The sequence below is a fragment of the Vespula vulgaris genome, chromosome 2, assembly GCF_905475345.1.
Source record: "Vespula vulgaris chromosome 2, iyVesVulg1.1, whole genome shotgun sequence".
Classification (NCBI taxonomy): Eukaryota; Metazoa; Arthropoda; class Insecta; order Hymenoptera; family Vespidae; genus Vespula; species Vespula vulgaris.
Window position 1 is genome coordinate 13,600,058 of NC_066587.1, and position 27,927 is coordinate 13,627,984.

At 42.4% G+C, this 27,927-nt stretch overlaps 2 protein-coding genes across 2 annotated transcripts in view; one reads left to right on the top strand and one right to left on the bottom strand.

The window, feature by feature from the left end:
• LOC127062034 (autophagy-related protein 16) overlaps window positions 1-27,927 on the top strand; it is a 332,953-nt gene that overhangs the window by 240,010 nt on the left and 65,016 nt on the right. The gene's annotated exons all lie outside the window — the stretch shown is intronic.
• LOC127062029 (uncharacterized) overlaps window positions 1-27,927 on the bottom strand; it is a 155,124-nt gene that overhangs the window by 106,379 nt on the left and 20,818 nt on the right. Inside the window, exon 2 of the mRNA XM_050989602.1 lies at window positions 11,096-11,211. The gene's annotated coding sequence lies outside the window, so the exon portion shown is untranslated. The remainder of the gene's footprint in view (window positions 1-11,095; window positions 11,212-27,927) is intronic.

Genomic DNA, 27,927 nt, shown 5'->3' on the forward strand with positions numbered 1-27,927 from the left:
GAAAGAGAGAGAGAAAGAGGAAATAAGCTGACGACACGCAAAGTCTCCGTGTGCTTCCGTGTCCGGTGATACTTTCTTCGCGGGAGTCGACATATTACAGTCGCCTGCATTTCTCGCGAAGCGAGATATGCAAAAGAAAGAAATAAAGAAAGAAAGAAGAAAGAAAGAAGAAAGAAAGAAAGAAAGAAAGAAAGGAAAGAGAGGTATAGAAAGAAAAGTAGAGTTATTCGTAGAAAGAGAGGTCGTCCCTCGCTTTGCATCGCGTTGCACGCGTTCTATGCCACTCGTGCGGTTTGTACCGTTAGCCATACTCTCTCGCAGCGAGCCTTTGAATATTCTCTTCGATATTCCTTAGAAGATAGAGTCCGCGGAAGCGAGGGTCATCGTGTTCTTCGCCGATTTCGAGGCACTCCTCTTTGCGAGATCGTGCTCGGGATTCTTCTTGCTCAAGCCGATCTACGGAACGTTCAATAAATTTCTCAGTGCTTTATCCGTCAGAATGTAGCGAACATAAAAAGATTGGAAAGAACATAAAAGCGCAATCGCATAATTACGCCCATCTGATGATATATGTACATACAAGGTGTGTAAAGTATATAGGCAGATAACTTCGATGCATGAAAACAGTACAAAAGGAACAAAAAAACAAAAAAAGGAAAACATTCGCGTCAATTAAGAAAAGTATTTTATAAACGAGTAAAAAAAAAGTTTAATGGAAACACCAGATCGCAGACGATCGTATATATGTATGTATATATATACGTATGTACATATATGTGGTCACTTCTCTGAATATGGAGAATTCTAATTCAAAAACAATGTTATAGGACGAACGTTTGTATAAAGTTTTACTTGTTATTTTTGTATGGAAAGTTCGCCCTCCGGAGTTACGCTTACGTATTATGAGTCCAGTATATGGTACATCCCGTATATACGGCCTCGGGGAGGTGAAAGTTAACGCGCAACTTGTAATACGTCGTAAAAATGAAATATAACGTGACGACGAGGAGGACTAGAAGAGAAACATCATCGCGTTCCGAGGAAGGTCGAAGCATGGAAAAGCGAGTCGATAGTACTTCGCGCTTCTTCTCTTCTTCACGGGCGAACGATGTTCAGATATGCGGTTTGCTAGCTATGGTCTATGTCCGCGCTACTACGTGAAACGGACCGACCGACCGACGGATCAACGGACAAACGAACAGACGGACAGACGAACAGACAGACAGACGGACCGACGGACCGACGGACCGACGGACGGATGGACGGACCAACCAACGGACGGACGTGCGCGGACGTTAACGACGGACACGCCACTAAACGCGCAATTCACGGCTACTTGCCCGCCGATTGTTATCATCCCGCTTGGCGTCGAGGCGCGTCGCGCCGTTACGGAACATCGTTCTCTTCTACTCGTCGTTCTTATCACACGCTAATTTTTCGCGCATGATTTTAATCTTTACGGCTATGCTTCGCGTATCGTACTTCATTAATTAAAGTCTCATCGACGCCCTATGCTTAAGATTTATCTTAAACGTTTTTAAAACACCCGTTATTAATGATATTTCTGTTATGTTAAATATTCGATAAAAATATGACAGTGAATTTTTTCTCTTCTTCCTTTTTTGTTTTGAATTTTTAATAATAATAATTCTCTTTCTCTCTTGTTTCTTTTTCTCTCGTAAATTTTCAAACACTAGTTAAACATATCGATTTATGTACAATTATTTAAATGTTCAGTGAACGCGTTAATCATAGAACACGCGTGTATGACGATCGATTTTCGGGTTCATCGCGTTTTCCGATTTTAATTTTTACCATTGCTGTATCTTCTCTGATATTTTCTCGCTGAATAACGAGAGAGAGAAAGAGAGAGAGAGAGAGAGAGAAAGAAAATGAAAGAAAGAGAGAAAAATAGAAAGAGATAGAAAGAGAGACAGAAGACCGATTCTATCCTACAATGTTCACGGGATTTAATAAGCGAATCAATTTGAATATTTACAAGATTTATAAATCTCGCAATATACGATCTAAGGAAGTCGACGACGTGTACGGCGTACACGTAGCCGCCCTCCACGGCCCTCAAGTGCTGCATTCGGAGCGTACGGCGCATCTACATATATGTAAATGTATATAGTGCATCCCCATATATACATATGTATTATATAGCTGCAAGTGCCCTTTCATTGTACGCTTACCGTACTTTCTTTTCTTACCGCCTTCTTCGTTCTTTGCCCAGCCATGGAGTACTACTCTAAGTCGATGATACTTACGCTCGTTGATACTAGAAACGCGGCCACTGATCCTCCTACTACACACACACACACATATATATATATATATATCCGTATATATACGATAACCCGATATATGCATACCTAAATACTTAGCTATGTAAGCGAGTTTCGTATTACTTCGACACTTGATTACGTTTCAAGGGATATGTCAGTGCTACCTGAACCGATTGCTCGCAACTTTCTTTCTCGATTCCATTCATCTTAATCAACGTCGTATTCGTTCGATATTAACGTATAATAGATCCTTTTATTTGATTTTATTTACTAACGTCTCATTTCACGTCTATACGTGTAAACATTTAAGAAGTATCGCGTAAACATTGACGCGAAGATATTAACAAGTCCATCCCCTATCGAACGTTATCCCCTTAATCCGTTTATAGAATTAAAAGTCCGCTAAATCTGACCAAGATTATCCATTTATCTCCTTTTCTTTTTCTACCGATCATCCCCATCTTTCACCCCAGTGATCACTTTTATCGTACGGAAGGATGAATGAAGAAAAGATCATCCTACTCTATCTCGTCTTCTTTCATCAATATTTTATCTATCCATCAGTTTTTATTAACTTATCCCGTTTGTTTACTCGTGTATTTTATTCATTCATCTCGTTTGTGATTAATTATTTGCAATTTCATCTACTTAGTCGACTATCTGTCTCGATGCATTCGAACGTCAAAATGGTTTCAACGGTACGGAATAGGCACTTATGGAGGATGTACATGCATATGAGCGGGTTTCCGAAATTTACATGGGTGTGTGCGCCCTCGTATACAATACGAACGTTTATCGAAGGTATATATAGGTGTGGAGGTGTGGTTCTTCGACCCCATATTGCGCAACTACTATCGAACGGTCTCTTGCTACTCGAGAACGTGGTGTGGCGTAGAGATAGGAGAAGAGGGTGGAAGCATGGGAAGGGAAGAAGATATATATATATATATATATATATATATATATATATATATATATATATTGGAGAAGCGGATGGCTGTGGCTGAGGAAGAGGAAGAGAGAGAGAGAGAGGGAGGAGTGGAGAAGAGAAGAGCGGAGCGGAGCGCGTCGTTTCATTTGTTTGGTGTTCCTTCGGGGTATTAGAGAACGTGCCGACGGTACGTGGTATATCCGTATAGACAGCACACCTAATAGAAGCAAAGCAATCTGATGAAACCAATAAGCGTGAAGGAATGCAGGGTACCTTCTTCTCGTCTTCCCTTGCCTTCGTTTCAGGGACCCTCCGGGTCGTGCCTTCTCTTCTCGCCTTCCTTCTCTTTTTCTTGGTGTAACTTCTCCTATTATTCGGCTGACTCCCTTCTTTTTCTTATCTCTTCGTTGCTTTCCCGTTCGAGCCACTCGCTCCAGCTTCTTTGGGATAAGAAGAACAAGAAGAAAAAAGAAAAAGGAGAAAAAAAATTGAAGATCCTACGATTTGTGTAAACTGAGAAAAAGGATAACGAGGAACATCGGAACAACCCAGAGTACCGTGTCTTGCTGCTTGAGACGTGGCGAGCCTCTCGTCTCTCGTGTCCAGCCACGAGAAGGAATTATGATTTTTCTATCGTACCGTTTTGACGTTGAGATCTATGGAATCCGAGAAGAAAGAAGATAGACGGCCACCTTTAAACGGGAAAGAAAAACATCAAAGTGGATGGAAAGGAAACGTTTCATCGTGGTTAAAGTAACAGACGGTGGAATATTTGAATATGATATTTAATCGTTCATGGACTTAAAAAGTCTTCTCTGACTACTCCATCTTTTCTCGCGATATTCGCCACCTCCATCACCCGACTTCTCTTACTTGAGAATATTCTTCCGACTAACGCCCAAGATGGTGGGGTGTCAGTAGAGAGTTTCTCTTTATATATATATATGTACGTGCGTATATAAAGGAGCAGGAAAGATCCAGGCAAAGTTCGTTTGGTCGGGCCGTAGTCCTTTTTCTTTTTCTCTTCCTCTTTCCTTTTCTTTCTTTTCTTATTTTTTCTTTTTTTTTCCTATCGCGTTCGACTCCCAGATTAATCTTCTGTCTCCTCTTAGGATTCCCTTTTGCCACTCGAAGTTTCAGGTTACACGGTAAATGCGAGAAAGATGAAGTATATAAGAAAAGTAAGAAATGAGAAAGAAGAGAGAGAGAGAGAGAGAGAGAGAGAGATGGATGGATGGATATATATATATAGAAAGAGAGAAAGAGGGAGGAAGAAGACTACCAACGACTTCCTGTCTCCAATGTCTACAAGATCCGTCTTACCTCTTTATTTCGTTTCGGTTCGACACTCGCGAATGACACGGACATTCTTTTGCGAGTCACTGACGTTTCCTTCGTACTACTTTCTCGTACGGCTCTCTATTATTCTCTTAATCTTTTCTTTTTAAACTTCTCGACGTATAATATTGAATACGATAATATATCCATACGTACGTACGTACGTACGGATATACGTATGATCAACATTCGATGGTAAGAAACGAGATATCTGCATTTTAAAGAAAGTTCATCTAGGCATGATCGAAGAAGAAGTGAAAAGAAGAGAAACGATAATACCATTCTTTCGGAATAATGTTATTCCGCATCTGAAGAGTGGATAAAAGTAGGTTCTCGGTAGGTATATATACTACTTATCGAGGAAAGAAATGGTTGGTATTGATTATGCAAGGAAGCGTCCAATAAAGAGATAGCCCAAAGGCAATGAGAGTTTGTAGCGACTACCGTTATTACTGTGGAGCCGATGGTCCACGTTCCGACTTCTTAGGAGAAACGACTGGCCATTATCGGTTGCTGCACTTTTCTAGAAACGAAATTAAAGCGAGCTTTATTTCGAGTCTTCCTCCGTTCCAATGATCGATTCTACCTCATCTTTCAATCGACGCACCTTCGACAAAAGTAACTTCCAAGAGGAGAATCTTTCTGATCTTGAAATATACGGGACGTTTCGATATTCCATTTGGAAATTCTGAAGAAGAAATTCGTCGTCGCATCAAGTCGATTAGTTGACACAGCCGACGGTATTAAATCGAGAGTATTTCTCTTGCTTTCTTCAAACGATTATAGGAACGTTCTCATTAAGTACACCGAGTAGATCCAGCAATCTAACTTGGAGGAAACGCTCGCGGTGAACTCTAATTGGCTGACGTGTACCGACCGTAGATTAGAATCGCTCCTTTATTTTCGGTGATCAAAAGCGATCCCGCGATCTATCGGCCACACACTCCTCCCCTCCCCCTTTCTCTGCCTCTCTCTTCTCTTCACACAAGATGTTCGTTCAAAGAACCGACAACTAATCCAACTAATCCAAGAACATCTCCTTCGAGAACGAAGATCGAAAAGCTACTTTTTGTCTAGATAAAAGGAAAGGAAAAAAAAAATACGATTTTTTCATTGAGAGAACGCGTAAAGTTTGAAAACGAGTACCGAGATACTTGCACGAAGGAAAACTTGGCGCACGTATGTACGTACAAGTTTTGAGGGAAGGAAACAACAGTGAGAAGGAGCAGGAACGCCGGCAGGACGATACGCAGTACGCGCAGTGGTTTTCTTGTACCGGGCAATGGGTGTAATTTCACGGTACCGCCGGTGCAATTCGCGCTTTCGATATGCCACAATTTCAACGCGTACCGTTACGCGGATTCCACGAGACGGAAGGTAAGTTGGTAGACGGAAGGAACGTAGAGAAAAGAGGAGAAGAAAGAGGAGAAGAAGAAGAATAAGAAGAAGAAGAAGATTCCAAGGTAAAGTAGAGGAGAGTTCAAGCGAGTAACAACGCGCGCGCTCTAGACAGATGTAACGTTGAAAGTGCATGTTTACTGCGCGCTGCACTGATGTAAGCTGTCGGCTAAAGGAAGAAGGGTAAAGGTAAGAGAGAAAGAGAGGGGAGAGAGAAAGAGAAGAGAGAGAGAGAGAGAGAGTGTATGTATGTGTAAGGGGGGCCGGAGGCGAATGAGTAATAGTCGACGTATAAACGCAGCATGTTACACCAACCAAAGACCAATGGTTCGGAGAAAGGAAGAGATAGAGAGAGAGAGAGAGAGAGAGAGAGAAAGAAAGCAAGTATAGTCTTCGCATATACTAACAAACACGTTCAAAAAAAGGGTGTCGCTTCCGGCGGATGCGTGCATTGTTTCAACAGAGAAAGAAATTTTTTTCACTCTCCCTCTCTTTCTCTCTCTTTCTTTCACTTCTCTATATTCGCGTAGGAACGTATCAATTGCACGTTGCGCGATTACATTACCCTCGTTTCCTGAAACAACGTCGATGTAACAACGTCGTCCGGATTCATCTTCACGAATAATACAGAACGTCGAAGTTCACGAGTTTGATGAGAAAAAACTCGAGGTAGTCACAAATAGAGTCGAAAAGTATATTCTCGGTCTCGTATCTCTCGGGTTCCAGGTTGTTCTCTCGATTGTTATAATATCTTATATTTAAATCATGTTTCTCTTTTTTCAAAAATACAAATTTCGTAGGAAAAAAGAAAAAAGGAAAATGGAATTAATGCATAATTCGTTCGTTCGTGTGCGTTTCTGTGTGCATCACCAAGCGCGCTTGACGAAGAAGGCAAACCGTAATCCATGCTCGAATAAATCCTTCGTTCCAGATCCGAGGCTCTTACTTTCTTTCCCTTCGAGAAATTCATGATACTGTTCTCCGCCGCCCTGGGAATATGCTGATTTTATGACTTAGCCGTTGCGTCGGTATGCGGCCATATTTTTCGAAAATCGTCACTACCATAAAGTACGTAATCGCGTCTCAATTTTCACTTTGAAAGGCGCACCTAGAATCTTCCTCCCGCATTCTACGAGCTCTCACCCTACTACTATTACTACTACTACTACTAGTAGTACTAGTACTAGTACTACTACTACTACTACTACTACTACCACTACTTCTCTCCACCTCGTCGTTCTCTTTCTCTCGCTGTCGGATCGTTTATCCCTCCCTACTCTTACTCCTCTCACCTTTCTTCCCTTTAATCGCATGTATTCTCCGGCCGCACCGTTATTACATACTTTGCACGTTACTTTCGCGCCCTCCGTACCTCTTTTATGTGCTTTATTAAACGACGTTTAACCGGCCATGCGGCCATCTTCCACACTTGCTCCTTAAGGATTACGGCTGTTATCCGGCAGAAATGATATCAGTGTAAACTGAAGCGAAACGAAGTGAGCTCAAAAAGTACACAGAGAAAGAGAGAGAGGGGGGGGGAGAGAGACAGGTAAAATAGTCTTTTTCGAAGAACAATTACTCCGTTCGAATTAATCCGCTTTTCTCGGTAGCAATTTTTTTTTTCTCAACGATCGACGAACGATTGTCTTCGTTCGCTCGTTAATGCAATTTCGTTTGGTGATTACAAATAAATACTAATGACCGTATTTCCAGTGTAAATAAATCGCCACCGGGCGAACTGCTATCGTAGAAATTAACAGCCACATAAATTATCAGCAGTAGCATCGGGGCAACCCGCGCGAATGAAATATGCATCGGGAATACTGATCAGTCCATTCGTTTTTGTAAATCCGAATCTATATTTCAGGCACACGAGAAGGGCTCGCTCGTATCGAAAATATGTCGCTCGTTGTGTATCCTCTTTCGGTAAATGCTCGAATAGTGTCATTCGATTTGTAGTAGAAAAATCGTATTATCAGAAGAGCTGAAGGATCGACCAGAAAAGAGCTACGAGATATCTTGCCGGTAAAAGGCAAAATAATCGTCCTAGCTAAGAACAGATAAGAGATGTCGGTCAGGAGATGAAAAAGAAGAATCTATGTTGGAAAACGTTCACGTTAGTGAAAGACACTTTTGGAACGTGTTGCCTTTCTACGTCCTTTACGACTTTTTAAGAAGTCACAACAAAGTTCGACAGGGAGTTCTAACAACACAATGGCCCCTCGAATCCTTTCCTTTCCTTTCCTTTCCTTCCGTTCCCTTCACCTTCCTAGTTTTCCATCCAGTTTCTATCTATCGACTTTCAACGCGTTTTCGTTTTCACATTATTTTACCGATCGAACGTCTTTTTGATGTTCCTCGTCGAAACAGCTCGATCCTTTTGTTCGACGATTATACTCGATAAACTTCCTCGGATAAGCCACTTCGGTATTATCCTCGCGCTAAACTCTATATTTAACTCTCAAAGTCTAAACTCATTCATAGAGAAACAAAGAACGTTGGCAAATCCGAACGAAAAGAAACTTCACGAATTTTAGATCCTTAACGAAAATTTTTCTTCGAACACGTGGACCGATACAATCAAAGATTATTGTCTGTCCGAAGAAGGTATCGACTTTTTACGAACGGTTTCTCTTTATCGGCCGATCGATCCCACGATATTTTCTCGAGCTGCAGAAATTCTCCATTTCTGAAAATTCCAAAAATTGTCGGCTCTTCGAGAGATCGACAAAATCTATACCTATTTTATATCACTCTATTAACTAGATATTCACTTTTATTCACTTGCAAAGGAGAGTTTCTATCTATAGGAAAAAGAAAGACAGAGAATATGGTATAATAAAAGAGAGATAGTTTAGTTCGTCGGACAGCGAGCAGCATGAAAACGACGTCAACGTCAACGATGTCAACGACGGCGTCGTCGCCAGAGGCGCACAACCATTATCACTAATTCTATTCGAAAATCTACACACCTACTTTGTATTATAGTCAACTAAATATTCACTTTTATTCAGTTGCAAAACAGATTTTCTATTTATAGGAGAAAGAAAGAAAGAAAATGGAGTATAATAAAAGAGGGATAGTTTAGTTTGTCGAAAACGAAGCAGCATGAAAACGACGTCAACGTCGACGATGTCAACGACGGTGTCGTTGCCAGAGGCGCATCACCACTGTCACTAATTCAACCCCAACGAGTTGATGCTGACCGATAATAATATTCCATTACGGTAGGCTAAGGCCGTATATCACCGGTCGTCACGCGGCCCTTTCCCTTCGCGTATCTTCCACGAGCCGATAGCATCTACATGAGGCGTTAATTACGTACCGTTCTACCGCGTTACACTGCCACTCGAGATATCTCGAAGTAGGGGTGGAAGAGAGAAGCTAACATAAGCAAGGAGCATGGAGATGCTTGACTCTCTTTATCTCTTTCTCTCTTCCTCGTCTCTCTCTCTCTCTCTCTCTCTCTTTCTCTTTCTCATCCCGTTCATCCTTTGTACTCCTTTCTCTTTCGATTTTCATCTTCGTTCCTGAGAGATGTGCTGACGCAAATATAAGATCAAATTCCCAAGCTTATGCAGGCCTACCGCACACACGTTGCGCTACCGTCGATCGTACTCTCTGTCTTACGAAAGGGAGATAAAGAGGGTCTACTCCGAGACCGGAGAGTATAACGAATCGTCGTGTAAGTGTCTCGAACGACACTGGCAAAGCGGTACACGACGCCTAACGTAATGGCCAAGGATCGAGTTTAGAGATGCTTGAGATTGCGATAGATACCGAAAGATGTCTGCTCTTCTATCTACTTATCTCTCCTCGCAGAGAAAGAGAGAGAAAGATAAAAAATATGTCCGGCATCCTGCATTGGTTTTCTCTCGTTGAGATATCGCCGCTGTAAGAAGAGAACTCCAGCTTGAAATTTATTTCCATCTCTAAGACGAAACTCTCAGTCTATTATGATATTCACGATCACTTTAATTGCGAATTTAAACGCAACCAAAGCTGGATGGAACGCGGAACGATTTGTTATTATTCTACCTTTTCTATATCACATGTATACGATTAATAATACATCCCGAGGTTATAAATTATTTACGCGGGATACGTACTCGTGCGAAATGATACAGCAAGTTAATCGATTAATTTCCAAGCGTTCGTGTTCCATGCTAATAAGAATTATACTTCATAAATAATTCTTATTCACATGAAATAATCGAATAATTCAATAATGCACGAAATCATTCTTTTCGATATTTAATATCTGCTACAATATCATATCTATCATATTAATATATATATATATAATATATATATAATATAATTAATATTATATATAAAAACATATATATATGATATTATATAATTATATATATAATATTAATATCATTATTAACGTCGGTTCATAATATATATACAAATAACATTAAAATATGTAACATAGAGATTATCAAAACATCGGCTGTGAGCGATTCTAAGAAACGTAACAATAGAAAAGAAAGTAAATAGTAGAGGTCGAACGAAAAATGAAAATGTTGAGGTCTCATGTATCTTGGTAGGTACGTACGGCCATAAACGACGATATAGTGTTGGTCACGAGAGAAATCAAAGTGTAGTAAACGCGAGGAAAAAGTTCGTATCGTACGTCAAGATGTTGAATCGTTCGAGACAGAGGAGAGTTTTTTTTGGTCAACGTGTTACGACCTACGTAGGAAGGTTCGTTTATTCTTTAAAAGAAAACAGTGGTAAGGAGAAGGAGAAGGATGTAAGGGTGAAGGGGAAGAGTGTAATATCTCGTCGAGACGGTAAAGTTGCGCTCATAAAGATCGTCATGGTATCAAAACGATTCGACGATCGTTCAACGATACGTAGAGCGGTTATCGGCGAACAGTGATGGCGATGTTTCTTTACGATCGACGCGGACGGTGGTCCTTATTGTTAGTCGAATTGACGATAAATTTCCAAACATCTTACTAGCGACTTTGACTAGCAAAATCCTGGCGAGTTACGTCGTAAAACTCGATCGGTTAGATTCGGACATAATTTCTAATCTACCGTCCCGAATAATTCGTCGACATTGTAACGGGGTAAAAAAGGTTGGATATAAGGAAGATCGTAAAACGTTCGATTTTCATTGACTCACTGTGAACGATGCGTGAATGGAAGTCGCTTGCTTGGATCTTTCTTCTGTTCCTCTTTTTCTTTCTTCTATGCTCCTCCTTTTCTTTCTTCTATGTTCCACTTCCTACGACGACGATTCTACAATCACAAGAGAAAAACGTGGATAGTAACGTATGTCGTCGTTCGAGGTAAAACGTAAAGGCGAATAAAAGTTTCTCTACGATCTCGATTTTATATTGTATGTCTCCTCCAATTACTTACTAAAACGTTTGCGAGTGCATGGAAAAATCGATGAAATCCTTTTATCAGTTCTATCGAGCGTATAGCTCAAGAAAGTATCGCGTACCTTGCATATCCGTTCGCGTCTGAAACTAGACTGACATGACTTTTCGATCACCTTCAACCGAGCTCCCTGTACTCGTATCCCGTGCCCGAGCTTTGTTTGTTTTTAGAAAATACACAAAAGCGCCGCACGATGTACTTTGGATATTGTTGACAATTCGAAGTCCTTCGATTACAATGTCGAATACAAAGCGGATATTTTTGCGCTCGGATATAGCGCCTTATAAATTTTAATAAAGCTTTATAGAGGCCTTTTCTCTATAACGATTTATATCGCATTATCCGAAATTCGATTTACATAGGCCGAACGAGCATGGGAATCGCTCGCACGTTTCTACGTACTGTCAAATTCTCGATGTTAGGCTGAAAGAATCGCGAGCAAGAAAAGCAGGAAAGAATCGTAAAATTTTTTCACAATGATGCATGGCTCTTCCCAGGTGCCTCTATTATTACAAGAGAACAGCATGAAAGGCTAGAATTTAAATTCTTTTCGCTGCTTCACGAAAAATCTACATTAAAGAAAGTGAAAGAAAGTGAGGATGGAAAAAGAAACATTAATTCCCAGTTCTCCATTTCTCAACGGACGCGTAAGGAGATGCACGTTCGAACGTAGTTCGGGATTCATATTCCTCGTACGTAATAGTAAAGAGGTCAGAAGGTTTCCCTGGATAGGACCAAAGAGCCAAACGAAAAGCTAAAGAGAGAAAAGAGATAGAATCAGAAAGAAAGAGAGAGAGAGAGAGAAAGGAGAGAGAAGAATCGAATAAATTTTCATCCTATGCGCAAGACGGTAATGGAAGAAATGGAAGAGCACGCGTGGCTGGATTAATAAAGTGCACGAAGATGAATCGTTTGGCAAGAGACCGGGTCTACGATCGTAATCAAGCAAAAAGTCATTTTCCCTAACAATAAGTTCTCACTAGAAAGAATTTAATTTTTTCAAGTTTCAATTCCAAGTGGCTTGAATCGAATTGAAATCTGATTGTTTTATAGAAAAACGATACCAATCCGCGAGGTATAATCCGCGAGTAGTTACTTTGGATGAATTTATAAAAAAAAAGAAGAAAGAAAGAAGAAAGGAAAACGATTTGAAATAGGTATACGATCTCGAAGCGTTGGATCTAAATCAGGTTTTCTACTTCGTTAGCATAGCGCGAACGTATCGAATAGTCGGCGCGAATCGTTCGTCGGAGAACATCGTCTCGTTCGTTTCACGAGTCAACTCGTGGAAAAAGAAAGCGTAGGAGCGCGAGTAGAAGAGGTAGAGTAGAAAGAAAAAAAGAGAAAGGAGAGTCGATGGGGGTGAAGGTGGGAGGGAGTTGGTGGGGACATGGTGTGTGCCAGAGCGCGTTCGTTGGATCGATAAGGCGTTACTTTATGAGACGGTCGAAGTCGTTCTCCTGCGGTGGCTATAACGGTAATAACCGTAACATTAATAATTAGGATCGTGGAGTATGTAACGTGCCATCGGCCGACTAATGCGCCCTGAGAGACTCGTAAAAGGAAAACGTTACGAAATCGAGAGACGTCGTTGTGCCAGCAAGGGATTTATCTCCGTCTCATCTTTTTCTTTCTCTCGTTTTCAAAGATTTTCGTCCTTCTTTCCTTCATTCCTTCCTTCCTTCCTTCCTTCCTTCCTTCCTTCCTTTCTTCCTTCCTTCCTGTTTTGCTTTCTTTCTTTCTTTCTTTCTTTTTTTCTTTCTTTCATTCTTTTTTTTTGTTTTTTCCTTTCTGTCTTTTTTCTTTTCTTTCTTCATATTTTTCTGGCGCGTTCTCTTGTCCTCTCTTCCTTTTCCTCAAACACTCTGGCAAGTTACCATCTCTAGTAGTAGTTTTCTAGTTTTTCCGGAGGACACTTCGTTCCCTCAAGAAAATCAAGTTGAACTCTTCTCGATACAAATTGCTCGGACATCTTGTATCCCCGTGATTTACCGTCCTTCTCGGCTCGTTCGTATTTTAACTCATAACGACCGTTCTATTTTACGCAAGAATTACTTTGTTCGAAAGTTAACGAAGATATACTTGTTAAGAGAATATATATATATATATCTTTCTAACATGTCGTTCGAAACGAAGCACTACTAGGTCTAGTAAGATCGAACTCGATCGGAATTGCGATTCGGAAAGCCTTTGACCAACGAATTCAAACGTATAAAGAGAACGAAAGGCAAAACGAGCTCGAATAGTGCGGGTGGACGAACAATACGATCATCTGCTACGGCTGATTCGTTCTCATTCGATTTCTACAGCAGGTGTACTAGGACTGGACGGTAGTACTTTCAGAGAGTGGGATTCGCGTGCACGTGTGTGTTATACGAACAATGCTTTTCCACGAAACGCATCTACCAGATCCAGTTTCCTTCGCTAACGGTGCGAGAAAAGACGAGATCGAGAGGGAGAGAGTGAGAGAGTGAGACAGAGAAAGAGAGAAAGAGAGACAAAGATAGAGAAAGAGAGATGCAGGACTAGCCTTCCGCACCTCGCTTGCATCGTCATTCGATGCGTAACTACGTCCAATTGCTGCCGTTGCTATAGCTCGCCCGCCGAACCTTCCTGGGAACTCACCGAGCCGTGGAGCTCTAACAGTGGTCGAACGAAGTAAGAACGAATAAGAAGAAGAAGAAACAGAAACAAAAGAGGAAGAAGAAGGAGAAGAGGAAGAGGAAGAGGAAGAAGAAGAAGAAGAAGAAGAAGAAGAAGAAGAAGAAGAAGAAGAAGATAGAAATGAGGATGGAGATGGAGAAAAAGGAGGAGCAGGATTACAGCTGGACCGTGGTTTATAGCGCAAAGTGCACCAAAGAGCTCGCGCACTACCATTTGCCAAGTGACATATGTTCCTCAAGAGAAGTCGCTTGAAAATCCGACCTTGACTTTACCAGTGTAAAATCCATCGCTTCGAGAACGAGGAGAATGACTTTGGACTCGTACGCGACCTTGCTCCTGAACACTGATTTCATTTTTTATATTTTTTCTCGTGTCTCGTCTCTCTCCTTCTCTTTTTTACGAACTTCGCGCTTTAATTCCTCGATCGTCTGTTCTCATTCGGTTTTTTTTTTCTTTTTTTTTTCTTATATGAGCCCGATTTATAATAGTCTTCTTCATAGTGTAAAGCACTCTTCATCATTAACGATTTCACCGTTGAACGCTTCCAAAGAACGTTCCAATGTTCGTTACGGTCGTTCGCTCGTCCGACAGATTTAGGAGCCAGGCGACAGCTCGTGTCATCGCGAGAGTCATTAAATCATGAAGATTAAAGTTTCACGCTCGTAAATGCGAAGTATTCGAGGTATTAATCGTAGGTATGGCACGCGCGTACCTAAGTTTTCTTTCTTTATTCTCGATAACCTTTTATACGGTGCAAAAATTTCACCGCAGAAACGTCGCCGCGGTCGAGGCGAAGATGTAGCCGCCTTTCGAAGACGGTACCGACTTGCGCTTATGGCGAGCGCATAACGTGGTTATTATAAATTCTCTAGTAGTAACCCGTCGAGTAAGTAGCTGCGTTCTCTACGTACACGGATAATAGTCTGAAACGAGTACCGGCAGCAAAAGGGCGAGGTCAGCTTGTCCGTCGCATATTAAAGACAGCTCGAGCATGTATACTCCGGCCCTAACCGCATCCGAGGCCCTGTGTCGCGCGAGAAGGGCCAAGGAATGTGCATGCAGGAGTTGCCTCTCTCTCTCTCTCTCTCTCTCTCTTTCTTTCTCTCTATCTCTTTCTTTCCTCTTTAAGTACCTCGTATATCCGGACTTATTGCCGTGGCGAACTATCGGCGATTACACGGAAGAGATTTCTTCGAGAGTTCCTCCCTTTCCAATCTCTGTTTCCCTCTATCTCTTTCGATCTTTTTCAAAATAATTAACAAAATAGAAAGATAAAATGTATGAGGAGAACGATAAAAAAAAAGACAAAGATGAAACGTTTAAAGCTCGAGTAAATGCTAAAAACGCGACCGAGCGTGATAATCGTTCTGTTTCTCGTACTCCTTGCTCCGTTGTAATTGCCTTACTCAACCCACGAAATCCCGGAGCTTTGGAACTTTCCTCGGTAGTCTTTTCGCCTAACTGCAAAAACGTCGTCCTTTGACACGTATACGTACACGTGTTTACTTGGAAACTTTACTGAAAACTCGTCACTCTATTTTCATCTCGCGAAGATCATTCGGTTTATTCTTTGGCGAGTTTCACGACACTTCGTTTACTCGCTTATATCGTTTAAACAAGGGCTTGTCTTACATTTATAGCGTTAAATAAGTCTTTCAGTTAAATACGTTTAAATTCGGGCTATTAAATTTCGAATTAATTTTGTTTGGGAACAATTTCTTAATCTAAATTCGAAAGATGCTTCTTTTCTTTTCACTCATCTTCTTATCATCGCAATGATGTGTATGCATACGTTATGAAGGATTTCGCTTCCATCCTTTCTCAGCGTTCCAAACGATCGTTATAAGGTCTTCTACCAGTATGTGTCTGTATCACCGCATATTTCTTCGCGTTAATTACACGACGACGTCGTCGACGACGACAACGACGGTACACACTCCGTTTCGTCTCCGAAACTCGTGCGTCGCGTTACCCTTACAAAAAGGCGTTAATGAACTACCCCGATACAACTTTGAGGTGATTCGGGTGTGCAAAGTAATATACGGAACGCCTGTTGTGACACCACAATTTCTAGGTACTTCCAGCGACATAATTAACGTCACGTGATCTCTAGGAAGCGCCTTAATATCGTTATCGGTCAAAGTACACCGGTAGGTGCTTTGTACCTGCCACGAGTTCAATACCGCGGCCGAAGTATACGTCGGCGGTTGACCGTAAAATTAGTGGGACGCCCTGCCAACTTGTCTCGAGCAAACTTGAATCTCCTTTGCGAGTGGGCTTCCCCAGTTACGTTACAAACTTTCAATTAGACGTCTTCTTTGAGAGAAAATAGTTTATGGAAGAAAAAGAACATTTTCTAATACCCACCGATCTCTATCTCTGCATACCGGTATCGAGTAAAAATATCGAAGGAAAATTTCTAATTCGTCTTGAGAGTTTCGTCGAGACTCTTTTTTATCTCTCCCTCTCTTTTCTTCAACTATCTTCTTGCTCGAAAGCTCGAGAAGACGAATAATGCCACTTTTGAGTTCTCTCTTTCCTCGGAGTTCCTTCCTTGCGAAATATCAGTCCTTCCTCTTTTCTATCTCCTTTTCTCTTTCTCTTTACCTACCACCAGCTGAAAACTCTTCTTGCTCTCGCCTTCTTAGACGAGGTATCCCGCTCATAAGGCGAGCACTGCCACGTGAAATTTCCATAAAGAGCGCCGACCTCCAGAAGTATCCGTACAAAGGATTGCTTTATGAATTTCGCGCGAGATCTATCCGGCCGAGACGTGAATAATATGCACCTGCTGCAACCGTAGAATGAGCTACGTGCACCGGTTCGTATTAACCTCTACAGAGGAGAAGTCACGTTTCTACCGAATATTCGTCCAACTCTTCGCCCTTTGCCTCTAACCCTACCTCTTCCTCATTTTCCTCGTCCAAATTCGCCTAAATTCTGATTTTCCATGCGCCGAGTTAAACTACTGTCCCGTAGACAGGACTTTCGTTGCCTAAACGAACGTGTACTACTCCACGATTAAATACTGAAACGAAGAAAAAAAAAAAAAAAAGAAACTATTGCGATTCTTTTCGTTCTTGCTAATTCTCTCGTCCCTACTCTTTGCCTAAAGTCTTTTACGTTTCTCTTGCTTCTTTTTGTCTCTTTTTTTTCTTTTATTCTCTCATTTTTTTCACGAGGGAAATGCAAAATTCACTGTGCCGAAGGATATACTTTTAAGGATCGCATTTCCTGAGTGTATTTATATGAACTAAAAAATAAAAATGGAGAGAAGAATATTATCGTAACTGGTACTCTCATTAAATTAAAAATGTCTACGTTACTCCTATGGTGAAACTATTAGATCACATTTATGTTGATAGTAATTAAAATTAAAATCTCTGTCTTTGTGAGAATTATAGCAAAGCTTCAGTTTTGGAGAATTGATTCTAATTCGTCTAATTTCGAGAAAATGATATATTAAATGGTTCGAAGAACAGTGGAAAGCTAAAAATTAACGGTACATGAGATTAGAACAAGTGATTGGTTGCAAGTTACGGTCGATCTAACTGCATACATTTGGCGAACGCGGAAACGACCTTGTCTTCCCACGCGAAAGCTTTCGATCGACGCGATCGCACGTGTGACACTGGTTGTACGAGCGAGCGAGCGAGATAACGACATAAAAAAAACGATTGGAAAAGAGAAAGACAAAGAGCAACAAAACGTTATGAGAATATTTAACTATAAGCGATTCAGATAAGTAGAACGAGAGTTGTGAAAAAAAATATTGATTACTCGCGACCACTGATAAATATAGATTGCACGGTTATGCACGGCTCTTGGTGCATCTAAGTAACGGTCGTATTCACTGACTCGACCGCTAGTCGATCCAAACTCGTTGCATAATAAGTGGTCTCTGCGTAATCGTAAAGTGTCGACTAGTAGCAGGAGCGAGGGGAGAGAGAGAGACCAGTCTTTCTAGATGAAAAGAAAAATCGATAGACAAGATTCTAAGAGATAAAATTCCAACGTAGTTTTTTTCGAAACGCGTTTGACGAACATAATTCAACTATCAGCGTGTGAGCGATCATCGATGATTTTTTAATTTTTTCTTGTGAAAAGTCATTAAAAAGGAACGTAATACTTTCAATGGTACTTCGTAACGTTAATGACAATGAAGTTCTCTCGGAGGAAAATGAACGATCGCTTTCTCTGTTTATTCGCGGCTTATCTACCTCGCGACACGCGCGAGCACTTAAGCTCGATCTTCGTGCGGCTAGAATCATTTTTCCAGCTACGTTCAAATACATCCTGACGTCGAGTGTTTTCTATAGACTGAAACGATGATTTTTCTACGAGTTTCCATTCGACGAAAGGCAAACGGCATATCTATAAAATCTTACAAAAGCGAAGAAATGCTTCGTTTTGATAGATCGTCGATAGATCTATTTCTTGTTTTCTTTACGAATACGTTCGAGTTCGCTTGTTATTTCGGGGATATTTCGTAACTTTTGAGATTATTTCGTGCGGTTCATTTTCTTGTCGCGGTAACAAGAAACAGATAGAAACAAAAAGGAGAGAGAGACAGAAAAACAAAGAGAGAGAGAGAGAGAGAGAAAGAAAGAGAGAAAAAGATCGCGGAAATAAACGAACAGACAATGGCTATCCGCTTGTGTATAAGAAACAACTCACTTGTCGTTTTACTCGACCCTGGTACGCGGGCGGATTGTTCCGAACAACATTATGCCCCGGTAAATGTCGTCGTATCGTTTAACGGTACAACACCGAGGGCAACCTTTGAAGCACGTTGTCGTTGTGTCGTCCACGCCAAGAGAGTCAGACGCCTTTACGAGTTAACGCTTACGAACCGCACGCATTTCCCATGCGAGAAAACTCTCGACCTGTATGCAGATAATACGTACGTACTACTACATATATCCGTCTAGCTGGTCAGCTTGAATCGCACGCCCACGAGAACTCAGGATTAACGATCTTTTATTGTGAGCTAATCCGACAATCGATAGGGGAAACGACTAGTAAGGTCTAGTTTAGCAACTCAGACTTATTTTCACCTTGGACTCGATCTTGTTAACCCTCGCCTTTTTCCCGGGCAACGTCGATAAAACGTTATGGATCGCACCAGAGAGAAATAACGGTCGGCATGGCTTCGAGGCGAACTTTCCGCAACTTTTAACCGGCCGATATCCGCCTTCCCTGATAATTCCTATCCTCGTGGAAACTTCTCCAAGATGGAACTAGACTTCTTCCACAAGCTCTTTCACGTCTTTTCTCTCCTCTCGTGTCGTTCTCCTCATATATATATATATATATATATATATATATATATATATATATATATATTTCGACACGTTCCATTGAAAAATCATGATATACGAAGTGTCGACTTGAATTTACACTTGGTATAGAGTCGAGATTGCGAGACCATGACCACGGTCACGGGAAAGGAAGTCGTCGGTGGGCCTCTGCGCGAAGGTGTAGCGACAAACGAGGAAAACCAGACTAACTGGACAAACAGGAACGGTGTACGTCGTTTGCCAAGAGAAAGAAATGGAGAAAAAGAGAGAGAAAGAGAGAGAGGAAGAGAGAGACAGATAGATAGGAAAAGAAACAGAGAAAACAAGAAATAAAAGAGAGAGAGAGAAAGAGAGAGAGAGAACATTATCGGACAAACTTTAATTTCCTTAATACGTCTGTCTCTCGAGATGCCGAGAGAAGCAATTAAAATTCAACGAGATATCGCCTACTACTGGCCTTGCTCCTTTCTCATCCCTTCTACCTTCTCTCTTTCCTTCTCTTTCTCTCTCGAGCTCTCCCTGTTTCTTTCTATTTCTTAGCGACCTTTACCGTCTCCCTTTCCGCTCGTAATTCTCTGAAATGCCACGTGGTACTGACCCGACGCGACCGCTGTCCAGCCTCCAATTTCCTCCCGTTACCTCCTATCTGTACCGTTGTCGCCTGTAGAAACACACGAACGTGTACAGAGAGAAGGAGGGAGAGAGAAATACACACACATACATATATACATATATTCCTATCCTCGTGTTGTACCGCTCCTGTTGTCGTCGCCTGCGACCCGACCTGGATACACGCGACAGGGGCCAATGGCAATTACGATTATGGACCTTCGAGAGCAATGTGCGAGGTACTTCGATCGCTAACCGTGCTCTTAGCTACGAGATCGATTTCCCCTTCTCCTTTCTCATCTATCCTCCTCCTACGTCTCGTCCTTTCGTCCCCGGTACTAGTCTCCGATGTAACGAAACACACGAGACAGTCTCCCCGTTATTTTAAGTAATTGAAGACGTACCTTGCTACATAGACTGAGACTCGATTTCTCGGATTTCACCGAGGGTTCTTTTACGAACGGTTTCAAAGTGAACCACCAGACGCTTTCGAGTCGGTCGTTCGTTACATTTCTCGCTTTTCTTTTCCTCTTTCCGATCTTGGAGGTTACAGAAGTATACACGATCTTTCTACTTGTAATTATGATGCTAGAAAAGGGTTTGACGTCTGTATCCTTCGGGAACGCGTAATCCATTAGATAATACCTCTCTCTTGGCAGACGTTTACGATATTATGCAGCTCTTATCGACTCCGAAGGTTTCACCGGAAGAACGTACGGCGATGACGACGTTATCTAGTATTAAAGTAAAGCCGTCAGATTTAAGGTAACGGATACGGTACAGGCCGCTCGCGTTCGCTTAACGCGAACATCACGATCAACCTTAAAGGCAACGGTGAAGCTCGTGCCAAACGATAGAGACCAGCTATATATCTAGGTACACGGAGAAAATTGAATTAAAGTCACTTAAGTGTTTACCCACGTTCTCAATTATACACGATGAACCCTTGGCATCGAAATAATTATCTTTTGTAGTCCGTTATACTCCGGTACATGTAGGGGACGAAGAGAGAGAGAGAGAGAGAGAGAGAGAGAGAGAGAGAGAGAATAGAATAGAGATAGAAAGACGGATAGAACTTAGGTCGAATCGAGTCACACAAACTCACGCATACACACACACACACACACACACCACGATATGCTGTTTCTCGTCGTCCTAGTCTTCTTTCTTCTACTTCTTCATCTCTTATCCACCTTTCTCCTCGACATCCCTTGCTTCGCCCTCTACGTGAAGCGACTACTACTTACATTGGCATCGACTAGGACGACATTCAGGATGGCACACGATATTATACCTATACTCGGCTTATCTCTCGTCTATCGAACGTTACACTGACCGCCTCGGTAAATTTCTACGACGAAGGAGAGAAAGAGACAGAGAGAAAGAGAGAGAAAGAGAAGAACCAAGAGCCATCTTCGATCGATAGGAAGTGCGCAGTTAACTCTGATGTAATAATTACATGATTTTCTAAGGCTCTCGAGCACTCTCGGTGGGTCGCGATCCCTTCTCGGAAGTACGGGATCGTGCATTAGGAGGCATCCTGCCTCCTAATACCGAACGAAGAACACATTGATAGAAGCGAATACACATAGATGAAAGCATGAAAGACCCTTGTGTGCACGAGCGGTTTCGATAGAATATCGAGATTTAAAGATGGTTGGGAGATACGGGACGATATTAGTCCCTCGATTCGTTACCATCGTTTCAAGATTATGTGCTTGTTCTCCATTTTACGAATAACGGTCCACTCTTCTTCTTTCTCCTCCTTCTTCCTCCTCCTCCCCCTCCCCCTCCTCCTCCTCCTCCTCCTCCTTCTCGTTCTCTTCTTTCTTCTCCTCGTTTTCCATCGATATGGTGCCCCGATCTTCGGTCTTAACTGTAAAGTCGATTCGCGAACTATCTTCTGGATGAATACCGTTTTGCGAGAACTCGCTTCGAAACGAAATTATTATCTCTATGAAACGTGGTACTTCGGAAAAGGGTAAGAGATACGTCGAAGGATGAGAGGAGAAAATCGGGGAATATCACGAGAAGTAGAGCGGTTCAGGAGACAAATATTGACTCCGGGTGACGCGAAGAGCGAAACGCTTTCGACTTTTAAGGGAACGTGAAAATCGGTGAAATGTGGAGGGAAAAGTGAGAGAGAGAGAGAGAGAGAGAGAGAGAGAGAGAGAGACGTACAATGAGGACAAGATGGGACGTAAAGGAGTCGAAGAAGTGGAACGAGGGACGCGTGCATCGAAAATGTGGAAAATGCACGGAAAAGGAATTCTAGCTACGAAGATACTTTTGAAACACGCTTCCGCTTCGATCGTCTATCCTTCTCGATCCTCTTTTACGTTCCTTCGTTACGGATGTTTCCGTCCCATCGACTAGGAGTGCCCTTGCCTTCATCCTTCTTCATGTCTTATTTTTATGCGTTCTATCTCGTTATCGTGCTCGAGCTCGAAACTTCGGCGCGCCTAAATTGAATTTTTGCGTGAGAAAACATTTTTGCCCGAGTCAAGAAAAATACTCGAAAGAACGAATTAAAAATGTTACTTGAAAATGCAAATAATTCCAGCTGGTATTTAACGAGCATTGTCGGCGGTCGTACTAATTACATTCGACCCTCTAGTTTTCTCTTTCCTCTTCTCAACGTAGGGAAAAGCAAAGTTGAAAAAGGTTCTCTGAGAAAGAAAAAACTCGAGAAATATTATCTCGTTTTCCTTCTTATTATTCGGAGGAGAAAACGTCTAAATAATAACATTGAATTATTTATTCTGCGAGAGATGGATGGACAGAGAAGTTTAGCTCCACTGGTCTTAGATTTACTCGCACGGGTACGTTAATGTGGGAGGAGGTTGTTGGGTTCGGAAAGAAGAGGAAGATGGAAAAGGGTAAAGAGAGAAAAGAAAAGAGTTCTCCTTGGTTTCGCGTTATCTCCGAGAGTGCGCATACATTTGCTCCACGAAGCAGTTCCGTTTTCTTTTCTCTCTCTCTCTCTTTCCTCTCTCTTTTTCGTTCTTTCTCTCGCTTTTTCTTTCTTCGTTCCATCTCTTTCCCTTCTGTACTCGCATTTGCAGTACCATTGCCCGCGCGCGTACCATTCCCGACCGGTAGACGAACCTAACTGTTCCGAATCGTTGCGATAATTTCGAATCTCGCATTCAAGGCGACGAGATATCTCTCTACTTTCCTCTCTTTCTCGGATCTTCGTAGTTTCAATGCACCGACGCCTTACCGTCTCTCCTTTTTTACGCGGACGACCGCACGTTCATTCTCATCCTTTACCTTCCTCCTCCGTCCCCATTCCGGTTCTGGCCGCGAACGAATCAGACGTATAATGCTACATTGTTATAACGAGAAATTGCACCGCAGCGATATGTGACTGCTTCGAAGATGAACGAGAAAGCTCGTAAAACGGAGGGAACGATCCATGAATGGAACGAATCGACTCCTCTTAACCGCTAAATTTTTCGTACGATACTCCTCGTCCGTCTTCGTCCTATCTCATTTCTCCCATACGATCACTTTTATTTGTATCTTTTACCTTCACCTTTCGTCGTTATCTTTCCATTTCCTAGATCTTCGATCACATTGAAACGAACGGCGGAAATTCTCGTATTGTTTATTAGCGGAAACAATGTCGGACCTTTCTTTCAGTTTTACAAAAACGAACGGCATTTAAAAGCCGATGGAAAGACCGGAAAGTACCGTAAGCTTTTACGTTGAAATTGATCGCGGAGAAAGCATCGAAGTTGTGCTCGAAGGATGAAAAGTACCCTTAAGTACCTCCATCCTTTGAGTCTTTAATAATCCACCTCTCTGGCGGCGAACTTTGCGCTCGTTACGATCTTTCTCCGCTTCCTTCGACAAACAACTTCTAGCTTCTTCTTCTTCTTCTTCTACTTCTTTCTTCTCCTCCTACTCCTCTTCCTTCTCCACCCTCGGAACATATACATCCTGGTACACGGTGGAGTCGCATTAACGTAAAACATCGTAACAACGTGCGATCGGCGTTAGAATCCGATGCGTCCTCTTGCTTCGCGCGAGTACGAGCGCAACTACGAGCGAGCTTCTTCTTTCCCTAACAACCTAACGCGCCGCGGCATCTAACGCTCTTTCCTTGGGACTTACGGAGTTAATGACGCCATCCTCAAGAATTATATTCGTCGAGATCGTGCGTCGTACTCTTACACGTTTGAATCTTTCCGGTACTATTCATTACTCTTTAATAATGATCTCTGCGGCTTTCCTGCTTCTTTCTTTTTCTCTCGACTATCCTATCGTCGTCGTCGTCGTCGTCGTCGTCGTCGTCGTCTTCGCCTTCGCCTTCGTCGTCGTCGTCGTCGACGTCGTCTTCTTCTTCTTCTTCTTCGTCGTCGTCGTGAACACAACGAGCATCGCGACACTGCACGATTCCTACACGATCGTACATGGTACGGAGGAGAGAGCGGTACATGGAACGAGCCGCGAAAACGACGCGCTTGAATGCACTTTCAACGAAGGATCCTTACCCTTTTCCGTACCCTTCTCTCTCTATATATATATCTCTCTTTTTCTTTTCTTTTTCTTTACATTTTTTTACTTTCTCTTTTCGCACTCTCCAATATACTCTCTCGCTCTCTCTCTCTCTCTCTCTTCCTCTCTCAGTTTTCTCTTTTTCTACGAGCTACCACCATCCGTGGGATCGTAAATATAAATCTCTCGCATGTCGCACCGTTGTCTATGCCTTTTCTTCTCGGCTCATCGACGAGATAAGGCAGCGAGTACTCGAGCGTGTCTCGAACTCTCGAATGACGGAGACAGCAATGCCTTTTTCATTTCGTTCCTTACTCCGAAGTATAGGAGAACGAAGAGGGCGATTTACGAGCGCGAAAGAGACCTGTCTTAGGTCCTTCGACCTTACTCTCGCGGCCGTAGGAATTTCTTGGCCGATCGATACCAAGAGTCTTCTCCGCGAGCTCGTTCGACAAGGAATTGGAATCCTTCCGGCTGTCGTAAAGTCGCGGATGCTTTTTCCGTTCAATCTTTTATTGGAAAGCAGATGAGACGCGCCGGCCAACGACGTCGACGACGACGACGACGACGACGACGACGACGACGACGACGACGACAATGACACCGACAACGACGACGTATCGACAGAAGCTGCTTTTCTTACAACATCAAACTATTTGTTTCCGAGTTTCAGCCTCGAAGAAAAATGATACACCACGTTCCTCTATCGATCTTGCTCGTTCGTCATATACGTAGAACGATTCAAGCGTGTCTGCCTTTTACAAAATTCACACGGTCTATCCCCGAGTTCTACGTTTCCTACGTCGCGAATACATATTCTTACACGCGTTTTCCTCCTCTCGGCGATGAAAATCAACGACGACGACGACGACGACGACGACGACGAATGCCTCCTTCGCAACCGTCGGCCAATTTCCTTAATAAATGATCCTATTACGAGGTGCGATGCCGCGGGAAAAACTAGCCGTTAAAACGTCTTATATATCATCTTAACGTGAAATTGGATATTTATTGGTGACAGATGGGACACGGCGCTTCCACGGATCACGCCGTGCGATCAATCATATCGTAACGCCACGTGCTCTTTTCTTCTTTCACGTTTCTCTCTCTTTTCCTCTCTGTCTCCCTTACTCTTTGTGTCCCTTTCTATCTCGCTCGCTCGCTCTCTTTCTTCTTGTACGCATAATGAATCGCGCGAAGAGCACGTAATAGCGGGCTACGACCTTACGATGGTGGCACCGTCCTCATTTTGAAAAATAACATGCAATATTCCACCGTTTTTCTCTCACAACGAGCCAACTCCATTCTCCTGCTTCTCTATGTCCGTTCGCGCCTCGAGCAGACGAGAAGAGCTCTATTCTTAACGAGCGGCCACTTACTGTGGGTAATTGTCACTTTAATAACACGAGGAATCTACCGTTTTCGATTATCGTCGATCTTTCAAAAGTAATAGTAACTATCGTCGTTCATCAGACGTTTTACGACCTCTGCGATCGGATTCGTCTCGGTCTTAACATCTCTATTTTATTATTACAGCATTTAATAACTCTTTATATTGAGTTCGAAGACCCGATGAAATACGATTTATACATTTTCATGCTTTTTATCAGCATCATTCACTCTTCTCTTTCCTTATATCAAAGATCATTGTCGTATCGTTAAAATCGGATTCTATGACAAACGCGTGGAACATGCCTCGAAGCGACAGACAGACGCATCCTCGCGTGGGAATACGTATTCAGTAACGCACTCACACACGGATAGATCGAATCGCGTGTGTGTGCGTTCTCGATTTGATATGCCGGTAGGTATAGGGAGATAGAGAGAGGGTGGAGGAAGTGGAATCTTTGATCCAGAATCTCTATGGTATGCCTCAAGGACCGTTTGATACGCGTCAAAAGACAACGCGTTAAGATCGATATATCCTACTGGCCTAGAGAAGATAAAGTGAGAGAAAGAGAGGAAAGGAAATGGTAATGTGGGAGTCGTAATAATAAGATGTAAAATGAAAGAGTCAGGGGCGCGGCCGATTTCTCGAGCTTATTAGATTTAGCTTCGGCTTTAAAGATTTAAAAGAAAAGAAAGCAAAAAAAAAAAAAGAGAGAAAGGAAGAAAGAAAAATCGTGAAATGCCGCGGGAGGTAACGGGAATGTCTGACAAATGACGCTGCTTTCGAAGGCAAATAATATAATGCTAAGTGGAAGATGGACTTTCGCCGAAGGGTCTCTTTGATATTTTTTTCCTTTCCTATCGTCGATCGAGTTTGCTTCGTTCGTTCCACTCCTCTCGAAGAGGTTTATTCACTCGCGTACGTCCACTCGTTCTTGGAGAACGACTGCGGCGAGCACGTTTCCAGAAAAGAAGAAACGTTGAGGGTAGATCGACGGAACGTAAATTATCGTGGCAAATCCTCGAGCTTACCTTTGCGGCAGCGGTTTGCGCGTCGTGTACACGCGTTAAGATTTTACGGAAGATCGAAGGGAGTCTGTTCGTGTCCTTACTACTCAAAGGAGAGACATCATTAATACGTGGTAGCAATTTATTACGAGGCTGACTGACCGTCTGTCTATTCCAACGACGTATCTTTCTCTCCCTTTGTCGTAAATAAGTACAAACTCGTTTAGGCGGAGACTCTTGCGTTCGTTGCGACGCTATCTTTGAAAAGGGAGCAGAACGTACGTACGTACGAATATATTGTACGTACATAAGATACATTGTACGTACAGATACACTTTGATACTTACAGGACGTAAAATCAAGGAAAAGGGAAGAAAAAGAAACTTTTTTTGTGAAAGATGGAAGATCGAAACGAGACACGACGTACACTATTAGATACGCTAAAAGATATTTGGAAACGCACGTCCAGATATGTCTATAACGAAAGGGACGAAAGGCTTATAAAAGGGACGTTAATCCCAGCGCAGGATTATACCGTCCATTTAATGGAACGTAAACGTGGAAGAGCAAAGCTCTACGTGTCGTCGTTTGAAATTGCCTACGCGTTAAACGTGAAAAGGTACACGTAAAACGTGAACCCTTCTCTGTCGCTGCCTTATCCTCGTCGTCCTGCCCTTCATCTGGACGCGCTCCCACGATTGATTTCGCGCGCTCACGTTGCTTCTAAAACCCTACCTAACGTAGAAATAATCGACGGAATTTTCATCGTGCTTTCTGCGACAGTGTAGACTTTGAATAAACGCGAAAAGGACATCGAGTGTGGGAAGAACAACCAAGGAACAAGATAGAAGAGGAAGAGGAGGAGGAGGAGAAAGAAGAAGAAGAAGAAGAGAGATGAAGATGAAGAAGAAGCCCGTGGAAAGGCCGCCGTGCCGGAGTTGCAGCCAATTAAACGTTATTCAGCGCGAAGGTTCTCTGGCCTTCTCCTTCTCTCTCTCCCTCTGTGTTTCTCTCTTTCTCTCTTTCTCTCATCTTCTTCAACTCTTTCTCACCCCCTCTCTGCCTTCATCTCTTTCTCTCTTTCTCTCACGCTCTCCCG